The sequence below is a fragment of the Salvelinus sp. IW2-2015 genome, unplaced genomic scaffold (genome assembly GCF_002910315.2).
Source record: "Salvelinus sp. IW2-2015 unplaced genomic scaffold, ASM291031v2 Un_scaffold4400, whole genome shotgun sequence".
Lineage (NCBI taxonomy): Eukaryota > Metazoa > Chordata > Actinopteri > Salmoniformes > Salmonidae > Salvelinus > Salvelinus sp. IW2-2015.
The window spans coordinates 65,477-77,407 of record NW_019945670.1 but is presented as its reverse complement, the minus strand read 5'-3'; the positions used below and the strand labels follow the sequence as shown (position 1 = coordinate 77,407).

Sequence of the window (11,931 nt, the reverse complement as noted above, 5' to 3'; positions counted from 1 at the left end):
CGGGGGTGGGAGGGATATGAGCAACGGAATGCAGAGAGAGCGAAATCTCCCCCCAAACCAACCCGTTCCCCTCATGCACAGTGGTGACATGACATTTAGTAGACCTGCAAAGTAGATCCAATAATCATTCTCATTTATACAGTTTGCATCCTCCAAAAKACCTATTGTAGGCCTAATAAACTACTGTTGATAGACTTTATTTCTATTCTGTGTTTTAAAGATGAAACAAAACTATCCAAGAATCTACATTATTATATTATATTCTGATCTTGGTGATAGATGAGGTGAGTTCCCTTGTAAAAAAAAAAAATGTGATAAGTGTCTCGAAAAAAAAATCGCTATATAAWTCCAATCAATTCATGAGCCATTCTATTCTATTCTCGTCTGTTCTATGTTCTATGTTTAAACAGATGAAAAACCACGGAATGTTCTGCTGCAGGGACCTCGCAGGGAGTATGGCCAGACCTCCCTATAAGAGGCTTAGTCCCCCTCTACATGAATCCCTAGTGACGTCCCTGGTAGGCTGTCTGAGTGATTAAGGTGTGTTCTCTAAAACAATGAGGTTTGGTCCAGTAAAAGACAATACATTATTGAAGATCTTCTACTTATATCATTTACACTACAGTCACGAATCATACGTATATTATATCGATCAGTGATGGGGAAAGTACCCAGTTCACTATAGTTACCAATAATACTGTAGGTATATTACATCGATCAGTGATGGGGAAAGTACCCAGTTCACTATAGTTACCAATAATACTGGAAAACTACGCAATTGTCATACTTGAGTAAAAGTAAAGATACTTTAATAGAAAATGACTCAAGTAAAAGTGAAAGTCACCCAGTAAAATACTACTTGAGTAAAAGTCTAAAAGTATTTGGTTTTAAGTATCAAAAGTAAATGTAATTTCTAAAATATACTTAAGTATCAAAACTAAAATTAAAGTATAAATCATTTCAAATACCTTACATAAAGCAAACCAGACTGCACCATTTTCTTGTTTTTTTTAGCCAGGGGCCACACTCCAACACTCAGACATCATTTACAAACTAATCATGTGTGTTTAGTGAGTCCTCCAGATCAGAGGCAGTAGGGATGACCAGGGATGTTCTCTGTTTAGTGAGTCCTCCAGATCAGAGGCAGTAGAGATGACCAGGGATGTTCTCTGTTTAGTGAGTCCTCCAGATCAGAGGCAGTAGGGATGACCAGGGATGTTCTGTTGATTATTGCGTGAATTGGACCATTTACTGTCCTGTTAAGCATTCAAAATGTAACGAGTACTTTTGGGTGTCAGGGAAAATGCATGGAGTAAAAAGTACATTATTTTATTTAGGAATCTGGTTTAGTAAAAGTTGTCAAAAATATAAATTTTGAGGGAGTGTTCAATTGGCATGCTGACTGCAGGAATGCCCACCACGGCTGTTGTCAGAGAATTTAATGTTCATTTCTCTACCATAAGCCATCTCCAACATCGTTTTAGAGAATTTGTCATTTACATCCAACCGGCCTCGCAACCGCAGACCACATGTAACCACACCAGCCCAGGACCTCCACATCCGGCTTCTTCACCTGCGAGATCGTCTGAGACCAGCCACCCGGACAGCTGATGAAACGGAGGAGTTTATCTATCTGTAATAAAACCCCCTTGTGGGGAAAAACTCATTCTGATTGGCTGGGCCTGGCTCTCCAGTGAGTGGGCCTATGCCCTCCTAGGCCCAGCCATAGCTGCGCCCAAGGCCGGTCCTTGCCATTCTGCCACCATAAGCTCAAAACTAGAATAGTCACAGTAAGCAGAATTACTTTGAAAAGACGTCTAAAAGACATATTTTCCAAATGTTGAAGTTAGGTTAAATTTAGTTTCTGAATGAAAGGTGAAAAGCTATTTTCCATTTGTTTAAAATACRTACTTTCCATGATGTTGAAAAAATWWATATTTTCCGGACATTCAAATCAGGTTCATTTTCAGTTCTGACTGAAAGGCGAAAATATGTAATTTATTTAAGTCTATGTTTGGATCAAATCAAGGCTAGTCTAGACCGGACAGAATCTGATCCAAACATAAACATCTATGATTGGCTCAGATTTGGGGGTGAAACTCCTGGACAACAGTTGTGATTGTCCATTCCAGATTGTCCATTTTACTTGGACCTGTTCTGTTTTTAGGATATGTTATTTGTTAAACAAGTCATGTTTTATTTGATCGAGTGCCATTTAAGTTAGGCTATTTGATCGGGGAGAAACCTGCATGATGTAAAATGTGTCCATCTCAGTACATTATCATACATTTTATCTCCAGCCTTTAGGCTACAGAAAATAACCAAATTCTCTTTCTACCATATCCTATAGCTACGTGATTTATGTTAGATCATTTTTTGGAGGAACTGTTTGTGGAGCGCTGCAGAGATGCATCTCTCCAAAAGCACCCCAGAGAGGCGAGTTGGGAAATGACAAGCTAAATATTTTGCGCCCCTGCCTTTGACAAAGTGGACACTGCTTATCAAAGGGCGGCATCACCGCTCACATAAAAAGCCCATATGCCACTAGCTGAGAGAAATATTCATTGTTTTTGGGGCAGAATTATGTGAGTTTTTATTAGTTGTTGATCGAGGTGCTTCTTGGTCAGTTTGGCTCAAACACCGCCGTCTTCAACCCTGCCTAAAATACGCCCCTCTGCCCAGTCATGTGAAATCCATAAAGGACCACATTTATTTATTTTAATTGATTGATTTCCTTATATGATCTGTAACTCAGTTAAATTATTGAAATTGTTGCATGTTGCGTTTATATCTTTGTTCAGTATATTTTTTACGTAGGTACTTTACACCGTTGATATCGATCATATATCTACCAACCATTGAAGAACGATACATTAAAATCAATCATTCTGTGATTGGTGTTGAAGACAGTCTTCGAACGGTGAAAACATTTCTGGGCAATGAAGTTTTTTGGACATATTTGTTATTTAGTTAAAGCTTCACTCGCGTTTTGTTCGTTGCCAATCCCATATAATCGGTCTTTGAGAATCCAACATTTTAAAGAGTCCTGAAAATAATAATATCAATTTTAAATTGAACGTGAATTTGGACTGAACGTCAAATTAAAACGAACTCCGTCGACTAGAATCTCAGACCTAACCAATCAACTAAGGAAACTGTTGTGATGGGATGACCAATGAAAATCGCGATATTTCAATAACCCGGAAGAATGCAGCGCAACACGTTTAAATTGTAATGAGCGGTCAGCTGACGTTCAATTTCATCTGATTCTACATAACAGCAAAATCATAACGTTAACATGGACATGTTACAGTATTTATAAACGAAACAAATACAGTCATGGAAAAGGTAGAGACAGACGAGGAGATCTTAGCCAAGCAACATCGCAAGGAGAAGAAGGACCTGCAAGGTTGATAATTAAATGTAGGTTTAAGATTTACAATGATATCGTTGCTGTATTAGTAGTTTGCGTTCAACTCCCGTTGTAACACCCCGAGTGGGATAGATGTGACATGCCTACCTGTTATTCTAGCTAGCTACTCATTTTATTTGTTCTTTTTTAATAACAAGTCTAACTTTTTGAAAATCAAAACAGCAGTTTAGTTTAGTGAAATATACTTGTATCTGTGTTAAGGTTAGCTAGTTAGCTAATTATTGTTATTGCAGTATGACTACCGTAGGATATTGTTATGGCTATTTGACCTAGACAGTTTGCGTGTGTGCATTGATATGTGGGCTACGTGTGCCTTTAAAAAACATGTATGTGGTTCTGTCCTTGAGCTGTTCTTGTCTATTGATGTTCTGTATTATGCCATTCTGTATTGTGTTTCATGTTCTGTGTGGAACCCCAGGAAGAGTAGCTGCTGCTTATGCAACAGCTAATGGGGATCCTAATAAAATACCAAATAGGGTATTGTTATGGCTGTATGACTACTATAGGCTATTGTGATTTGTGAGAAGGGCACAAACTATAAACCATGTTTCAGCTAAAATCCAGAGCTTGAAAAATGCTGTCCCCAAAAATGACAAGAAGAGGTGTAAACAGCTGACAGAATATTACCAAGCTGGAGGCTGGGCTGAATCAGAAACGAGGAACAACTAGACTCATCATGAGGAGGAGGAGCAGACGAAAAGGTAACTGTTGTCTACATATCAGTGGTTACAGAATTTACCAAACTATGGGTCGCGAGAGAAAGATAAAAAAAATGGGGTCGCGAAAGAACCTTCCTACAAATTGTTTCTCTATGTTTTAAACTGTTTAAGCTGTATACTATTGTTTCCCTGTACAATGTCCACAAGCTGCGCAGGACTCAGAGTCCAGGCACTAAATCAGACTGGGRGAAAAATAACATACAAAATGATGATGTTCTGAACTTCCCAATTCCTTTCTGATGCATTTCAGTCACTTCAAACCATTTTTCGTTCAGATTGAAATACTGTCAAAAGTACTGTCTAATTTGTAATTTGCCCGTCATAGTCCAAATGAAAACCCCTGGGTTACATACTATAAGGCTACTTGGTTATAACCAAATGTCCGCTGGTTCGAATCCTGGAGCCGACAAGATTAAAAATCTGCGCTCACATGACTGTGTTTTGGGGCCCGAACAGGTACGCACAGAGCTAGGGAATTATTTTTGTCCAGTTCTCGGGAAAAAGGTACTGAAATTACAGGACATTGTTCCTTTAAATTGGAACTGACAGCATTTTAGTAACATTGAAATCTGTAACACCCCCAGGAGAACTGTCCTATTGATCAAACAGCCATAAAAAGGTAGGGTCTCTCTCCCTCAGTTATGCACATCAACAACAACAAGATCAACAACTAATGCTAGCCAGAGCAACAACTAATGCTAACAATATCAACAACTAATGCTAATAAGATCAACAACTAATGCTAGCCAGATCAACAGCTAATGCTAGCCAGATCCAACAACTAATGCCAGCCAGATCACAATATGCTAAAATATCAACAACTAATGCTAACCAGCTCAACAGCTAATGCTAGCCAGATCAACAGCTAATGCTAGCCAGATCAACAACTAATGCTAGCCAGAGAACAACTAATGCTAGCCAGAGCAACAACTAATGCTAGCCGATCAACAACTAATGCTAGCCAGATCAACACCTAATGCTAGCCAGATCAACACTAATGCTAGCAGATCAAACAACTAATGCTACAATATCAACAACTAATGCTAAAAAGATCAACAGCTAATGCTAGCCAGATCAACAACTAATGCCAGCCAGATCAACAACTAAGCTAACAAGATCAACAGCTAATGCTAGCCAGAGCAACACTAATGCTAGCCAGATAAACAACTATGCTAGCAGATCAACAACTAATGCTAGCCAGATCAACAACTAATGCTAGCCAGAATCAAACAACTAATGCTAGCCAGATCAACAACTAATGCTAGCCAGATAACAGCTATGCAGCCAATCAACAGCTAATGCTAGCCAGATAACACTAATGCTAGCCAGATCAACAATCATAGCTAGCCAGATCAACACTAATGCTAGCCAGATCAACAACTAATGCTAGCCAGATCAACAACTAATGCTAGCGATCAACAACTAATGCTAGCCAGATCAACACTAATGCTAGCCAGATCAACACTAATGCTAGCCAGATCAACAACTAATGCCTAGCCAGATCAAACACTAATGCAGCCAGATCAAACAACTAATGCTAGCCAGAGCAACAACTAATGCTAGCCAAGATCACAACTAATGCTAGCAGATCCAACTAATGCTAGCCAGATCAAACTAATGCTAGCCAGATCAACACGCTAATGCTAGCCAGATCAACAACTAATGCTAGCCAGATCAACAACTAATGCTAGCCAGAACAAGATGAGCTAAAATCTAACGAAGGAACATTAGATACCTCTCAAACTTTTCCAGTTAGTTTACAGTCAAAATTGCACTTGATAAACGATGGGGAATAGTAGCCTGCTTGTCTTCTCCAGCTTGCCTGCCAATGCATGCTTGTCGCAACCAAGCACCAAGATAACTGGCTAAGTTGGCTAGCTAGCTAGCTACACTACCGATCACAACGAGTAAATGTGTCTGGAAGTACACTACCAGTCAAAGTGTTAGAAACACCTACTCATTAAGGTTTTTTCTTTATTTGTACTATTTTCTACATTGTAGAATAATAGTGAAGACCTCAAAACTATGAAATAACACATGGAATATGTAGTAAACCAAAAAAGTGTTAAACAAATCAAAATATATTTGAGATTCTTCAAACCTTTGCCTTAACAGCTTTGCACACTCTTGGCATTCTCTCAACCAGCTTCACCTGGAATGCTTTTCCAACAGTCTTGAAGGAGTTCCCATGTATGCTGAGCACTTGTTGGCTGCTTTTCCTTCACTCTGCGGTTCGACTCATCCCAAACCATCTAAATTTGGTTGAGGTCGGGGGATTGTGGAGGCCAGGTTATCTGATGCAGCACTCCATCACTCTCCTTTATTGTAAAATAGCCCTTACACAGCCTGGAGGTGTGTTGGGTCATTGTCCTGTTGAAAAACAAATGATAGTCCCACTAAGGCCAAACCAGATGGGGTGGCGTATCGCTGCAGAATGCTGTGGTAGCCTTGCTGGTTTAGTTTGCCTTGAATTCTAAATAAATCACAGACAGTGTCACCAGAAAAGCACCCCTACACTATCACACCTCCTCCTCCATGCTTTACGGTGGGAAATACACATGCAGAGATCATCCGTTCACTTACTCTGCGTCCCACAAAGACACGGTGGTTGGAACCAAAATCTCAAATTTTCCACCAGTCTAATATCCATTACTCGTGTCTCTTCTTCTTATTGATGTCCTTTAGTAGTGGTTTCCTTGCAGCAATTTGACCATGAAGGCCTGATTCACGCAGTCTCCTCTGAACAGTTGATGTTGAGATGTGTCTGTTACTTTAAATCTGTGAAGCATTTATCTGGGCTGCAATTTCTGAGGCTGGTAACTAATGAACTTATCTTCTGCAGCAGACGTAACTCTCGGTCTGCCTTTCCTGTGGCGGTCCTCACGAGAGCCAGTTTCACCATWGCGCTTGATGGTTTTTGTAACTACACTTGCAGAAGCTTTCAAAGTTCTTGAAATTTTCCAGATTGACTGACCTTCATGTCTTAATATGGCTGCAATCCCGTTAACGGGATCGATATGACAACAGCCAGTGAAAGTGCAGGGTGCCAAATTCAAACAACAGAAATCTCATAATTAAAATTCCTCAAACATACAAGTATCTTATACCATTTTAAATGTAATCTTGTTGTTAATGTGTCCGATTTCAAAAAGGCTTTACAGCGAAAGCACCACAAACGATTATGTTAGGTCACCGCCAAATCACAGAAAAACACAGCCATTTTTCCAGCCAAAGACAGGAGTCACAAAAAGCAGAAAGAGATAAAACTAACCTTTGATGATCTTCATCAGATGACACTCATAGGACTTCATGTTACACAATACATGTATGTTTTGTTGGTAAAGTTCATATTTATATAAAAAAAATCTCAGTATACATTGGCGCGTTATGTTCAGTAGTTCCAAAAACATCCGATGATTTTGCAGAGAGCCACATCAATTTCCAGAAATACTCATCATAAACGTTGATCAAAGATCAGGTGTTATACATGGAATTTTAGATCCACTTCTCCTTAATGCAACCGCTGTGTCAGATTTCAAAAAAGCTTTACGGAAAAAGCAAACCATGCAATAATCTGAGGTCGGCGCTCAGAGCCCAATCAAGCCATACAGGTACCCGCCATATTGTGCAGTCAACAGAAGTCAGAAATAACATTATAAATATTCACTTACCTTTGATCTTCATCAGAATGCACTCCCAGGAATCCCAGTTCCACAATAAATGTTTGATTTGTTCGGTAATGTCCATCATTTATGTCCAAATAGCTACTTTTGTTAGCGCGTTTGGTAAACAAATCCAAAGTCACGAGGCGCGTTGACTATAAGCACGAAATGTCAAAAAGTTCTGTTACAGTCAGTAGAAACATGTCAAACGATGTATTGAATCAATCTTTCGGATGTTTTTAACATAAATGTTCAATAATGTTCCAACCGGAGAATTCCTTTGTCTTCAGAAGTGCGATGGAACAGAGCTCGCTCTCACATGAACGCGGTCAGCGCATGTTCAGGTCATGGTAGACCTTTCTCAATCCCCTCTCATTCGGCCCCACTTCACAGTAGAAGCATCAGACAAGGTTCTATAGACTGACATCTAGTTGAAGCCTTAGGAAGTGCAAAATGACCCATATCCCACTGTGTATTCGATAGGGGCTGAGTTGAAAATCGACCAACCTCAGATTTCACACTTCCTGGTTGGATTTTTTCTCAGGTTTTCTCAGGTTTTTGCCTGCCATATGAGTTCTGTTATACTCACAGACATCATTCAAACAGTTTTAGAAACTTCTGAGTGTTTTCTATCCAAATATGCATATATTAGCAACTGGGACTGAGGAGCAGGCAGTTTACTCTGGGCACCTCTGGGCACCTTTTCATCCAAGATACTCAATACTGCCCCGCAGCCATAAGACGTTTTAAAGTAATGATGGACTATCGTTTCTCTTTGCTTACTTGAACTGTTCTTGCCATGAGAGGACTTGGTCTTTTACCAAATAGGGCTATCTTCTGTATACCCCCCTACCTTGTCACAACACAATTGATTGGCTCAAATGCATTAAGAAGAAAATAAATTCCACAAATTAACTTATAAGAATGCACACCTGTTAATTGAAATGCATTCCAGATGACTACCTCATGAAGCTGGTTGAGAGAATGCGAAGAGTGTACAAAGCTGTCATCAAGGCAAAGGGTGGCTACTTTGAAGAATCTAAAATCTCAAAAAAGATTTAACACTTGTTTGGTTACTACATGATTCCATATGTGTTATTTAATAGTTTTGATGTCTTTACTATTATTTTACAATGTAGAAATTTGTAAAAAAATAAAGAAAACCCTTGAATGTTTAGGTGTGTCCATACTTTTGACTGGTACTGTGTGTGTGTTATATATATATATATCTCATTTAATGAAGCTGCCAATTGAGGACATGTGAGGTGTCTGTTTCTCAAACTAGACACTAATGTCCTCTTGCTCAGTTGTGCACCGGGGCCTAATACTATATATATTTCTTTGCAACTCTGCCGAGGGGGTTGAGTCACTGGCTTTCCCTAGGAGGGGTGCATCACGTCATGCTTTTTTTGTTGTTGCTATACTCGACTTGAGTGTGTTGATTCACTGACGCTTCTTCTTGTCCTGTTATGCACCCTTCAGGCTCCTGTGGTGGAGGAGTTCTTCATGGAGGATTTCCTGTATCTGTCAGCTGTGGTAATAAACTTTGGTGAGACTCCAGGAGAAGAAGAGAGAATCCAAAGTTTAGTGTGTATGTATAGGTTAAGAGAATATTATAAAAGGGACATTTTTGTATTTGCACAGCAGAGCTCTCGTAAATAAACCCTCTGTCTGATTTCAATAAAGAACCTTACAAATTCTTAGTAACAGACAGAGTAGTTTAATTGAAGTTCAGTTTATGAACATTGAGAACAACTTTCTCTTAACAGTTGGTGGTCTGTTGATATCCATCTAGTGGTGTGGGGCCTGTGCTTTGGCAAAGTGGGTGGGGTTATATCCTGCCTGGTTGGCCCTATCCAGGGGTATCGTCCGACGGGGCCAGTGTACCCGTGATCTGTCACATGATCTCAGTATATATTCACCTGCTCTGAAAGGCCCCAGAGTCTGCAACACCACTAAGCAAGGGACACCACCAAGCAAGCTGCACCATGTAGACCAAGGAGCTCTCCAAACAGGTCAGGGACAAAGTTGTGGAGAAGTACAGATCARGGTTGGGTTATAAAAAAAGATTCAAAACTTTGAACATTCAACTGAGCACCATTTAAATCCATTATTTAAAAAATTGAAAGAATATGGCACCATAACAAACCTGCCAAGAAAGGGCCGCCCACCAAAACTCACGGATCAGGCAAGGAGGGCGTTAATCAGAGAGGCAACAAAGAGACCAAAGATAACCATGAAGGAGCTGCAAAGCGCCACAGCGGAGATTGGAGTATCTGTCCATAGGACCACTTTAAGCCGTACACTCCACAGAGCTGGGCTTTACGGGAAGAGTGGCCAGAAAAAAGCCATTGCTTAAAACTTCTTGAGGATAGGGTGCAGAGTTTTCACTTAGGGAAAAATAGCGTGCGCAATTTAAACTTTGTGCTACTCATCCCCAGAATATAAGATATGCATATTATTAGTAGATTTGGATAGAAAACACTCTGAAGTTTCTAAAACTGTTTGAATCATATCTGTAAGTATAACAGAACTTATATAGCAGTCAAAACCCTGAGGACTAACTTTTTTATTGTTAAGTTCCTGTATGTTCAATGGGATATCATGGGCACACCAGAATTCTAATCACTATCCACGCAGTTTCTACTGCTTCCACTGGATGTCGCCATTGTATGGAAAAAGGTTAAGGTTTTTCCATAGTAAACTGAGAAAGATATTCACCCGGAAGTGGAGTGACGTCGTGTGTTTATGTTTGAGAGTTGAGCAAGACTTGAAAAGTACCGTGAGTTTGTTGATATCCTGTATTGAAAACAGATTGACCCGTCTTCAATTTGATCGATTATTAACGTTTACAAATACCTTAAGTTGTATTACAAAAGTACTTTGAAATGTTTTGGCAAACTTTAGAGGTAATTTTTTAGATATTTTGTCGTGATTTTGCGCTAATTGAAGGCTGTTTTTCCTGGTACAACGGCGCCAAATAAATGGACAATTTGGATATATATGGACGGAATTAATCGAACTAAAGGACCATTTGTGATGTTTATGGGACATATTGGAGTGCCAACAAAAGAATCTCGTCAAAGGTAATGCATGTTTTATATTTTATTTCTGCGTTTTGAGTAGCGCCGGCATGGTTGAAATTGTCAACAAAGGGAGTGTAGCCATTGCACTATCATCAGATAATAGCATCTTATGCTTTCGCCGAAAAGCCTTTTTGAAATCTGACATGTTGGCTGGATTCACAACGAGTGTAGCTTTAATTTGGTATCTTATATGTGTMATTTAATAAAGTTTGATTTTATAGATTTTTTTAAAAATCTGGCGCTCTACATTTTAACAGGCTGTTGGGACGCAAGCGTCCCGCGATCCCAGAGAGGTTAAAGAGAAAAATAAGCAAACACGTTTAGTGTTCGCCAAAAGGCATGTGGGAGACTCCCCAAACATATGGTAGGTACTCTGGTCAGATGAGACTAACATTGAGCTTTTTGGCCATCAAGGAAAACACTGTCTGGCGCAAACCCAACAGTTCTCATCACCCCGAGAACACCATCCCCACAGTGAAGCATGGTGGTGGCAGCCTCATGCTGTGGGGATGTTTTTCATCAGCAGGGACTGGTAAACTGGTAAGAATTGAAGGAATGATGGACAGCGCTAAATACAGGGAATTTCTTGAGGGAAACCTGTTTGTCTTCCAGAGATTTGAGACTGGGACGGAGGTTCACCTTCCAGCAGGACAATAACCCTAAGCATACTGCTAAAGCAACACTCGAGTGGTTTAATGTGAAACATTTAAATGTTTTAGAATGGCCTATTCAAAGCCCAGACCTCAATCCAATTGAGAATTTGTGGTATGACTTAAAGATCGCAGTACACCAGTGGAACCCATCCAACTTGAAGGAGCTGGAGCAGTTTTGTCTTGAAGAATGGGCAAAAATCCAAGTGGCTAGATGTGCCAAGCTTATAGAGACATACCCCAATAGACTTGCAGCTGTAATTGCTGCAAAAGGAGGCTCTACAAACTATTGACTTTGGGGGGTGAATAGTTATGCACACAAGTTTTTTTGTTGTTGTCTTATTTCTTGTTTGTTTCACAATAAAACATATTTTGCATCTT

At 39.8% G+C, this 11,931-nt stretch overlaps 1 long non-coding RNA gene across 1 annotated transcript; it reads left to right on the top strand.

The window, feature by feature from the left end:
* Positions 1–3,195: 3,195 nt before the first annotated feature.
* On the top strand, positions 3,196–11,931 carry LOC112077238 (uncharacterized). The gene is made up of 3 exons (XR_002895376.2): positions 3,196–3,423; positions 3,987–4,134; positions 9,297–11,931. It is a non-coding gene; the product is annotated as an uncharacterized lncRNA (long non-coding RNA).